This window comes from Phalaenopsis equestris, unplaced genomic scaffold, assembly GCF_001263595.1.
Source record: "Phalaenopsis equestris unplaced genomic scaffold, ASM126359v1 Scaffold231961, whole genome shotgun sequence".
Classification (NCBI taxonomy): domain Eukaryota; kingdom Viridiplantae; phylum Streptophyta; class Magnoliopsida; order Asparagales; family Orchidaceae; genus Phalaenopsis; species Phalaenopsis equestris.
The window spans coordinates 90,303-92,375 of NW_018249930.1; positions in this window are offsets into that span (position 1 = coordinate 90,303).

Consider the following 2,073-nt stretch of genomic DNA (forward strand, 5'->3'; position numbering starts at 1 on the left):
TATATATATATATAATTTGGATTAAGGTATGAGACAACAACTACTGCTCCTGGTTCGTTTCACATGGTTGATGCATCATCTGCCTCTAAACGTGTGCCCGTACGTTATTTTCGATATAGAATCCACCTAAGAACTCGATTAAATACATTTGAAAAAAGAAAAAAAAAAGTACTCAACCTGCATGAAAAACAAGCATTAGTGGGGAAAGCCATGCAACTCATAATAGGTCGTGACTTATAATTGTGGGAGCTAAATGACACCTACAAGTAAAAGAATAAAAATCATTACATGTTCTTCTTTACTGGTACATGTGTGTGTATATTTGTATGCACGACTCTCAGTAGAAGAACACTCTAATATAATACCATGCAGGTCAAACACACAAGCATACCAAAAAGAGCAAAAAAGTGGTGCATGACGATCACAAGAAAAACAACAAAGAACAATAGCCAAAGGCATCAAAAAGGCTACATAGCATCTTACATCCTAACCTAGCACAACATCTAACAAGAAAGTGTCCTAACCAGCATCTAAGTGCAGGTAAGTCTCTGGGTACCTATGATTTTGATGGAGTCGCCACACCGACCCCATCCTAAAGATCCAAGAGATATAAAAGGGTGTCACCTAGGATGATTTTTTTAAAAATAATGGCCTTATATATGGCCTAGTTTGCTACATACATAGTTTAAAACAATGACGAATGTACTAAATAAAAAATATATATAATTTAAGAAAAAACCATTAAATCTGAGTCTGTAACATGTGTGGTGATACGAGTTAGATCCATTGGCTCCTTAACACAATCATATTAGTGTCAATCTTGATGTCTTAACTTGCATTACCTGTAGGGATCGATGCGGCAAGTAATGCTCATTAAAGCATCACGACCAACGTGGGGTCACTCACCAACCTAGTCTAGCTTGCATCCATGCACACATACAAATGCAAATGCAAACAATCATATGACAGAAGTGGTGTGCCGTGGAGGCAATGACTTGAGAATGGGCGTGTCGTGAAGCAAGCGACCTAAAAAATGGGTGTGTCATGGAGGTAGTGACCCAAAGAAGTAGGTGTGTTGTGGAGGCAGAGGCACAACAGATGGGTGTGTCGTGGAGGCAGTGACCTAAAAATGGGTGTGTCGTGGAGGCAATGGCCCAAAAAATAAGTGTGTTGTGTAGACAGTGACCTGAGAGGGTGGGGTTGTCATGGAGGTAGAGGCCCAAAAGATGGGTGTGTCATGAAGGTGGTGACCCGAAAGGGTGGGTGAGCCATGGAGGTAGCGACCCGAAGAAGTGATGATCCTCATTGAGGAAAATTATACAAATGGAATGAGTGTATGAAGGGATACTTAAAGTGCATCTAAAGAAAGTGAAAATAACTATGCAAGATGTCATGCAAGGCATATGGCACCAGAGGTGTTGTGCTTGGTCACCTAAGGTATAGGACACCACTGGAAGAATTACACCTTGCCCCAATAGTGACCAAGTGTGCATGTAAATGATAAGCACATACAAAGTATAGTGCACCATGCAAGCAAGCAAGTAGACACAAACATGTGCAAAACATGCTCAATGCAAGTGATCTGTTGGTTAAGTTGAAGCGGACAGTCAGACCAAAATGGTCTGTCTATCGGGTCGGAACAATTGGTCGGACCAAGTGACCAGTTGACTTAGTCGGGGTGGCCGGTTGAGGCTAAAGTGGTTGGTCGATCAAGTAGGGGTGGCCAAACAGACTAAGTGGTCAATAACCTAGTTGAGCTATGGCCAAACTAAATTATTGTGCCAATCAAACTGGAGCGGTATATCAAAAAAAAAGTGATGTTGATCGAGCCTGGACAGTCGGTTAAGGCAAGAGTGATGCTGATAGGGCTGGGGCGGCCAGTCGAGGTAAAGTGATATGTTGACCGGGCTGGGGCGACCAATCGAGGCAGAAGTGGTGTCGACCAGATTAGGTTAGTTGGTCGAGGCAGAAGTGGTGTCAGTCAGGTTGGGGCATCCCATCAAGGCAAATGTGATGTTGGCCGGTCGGGGTGGAAAATCAAGGTAAGATGGATGTCGACCGAGTCGAGGTGGT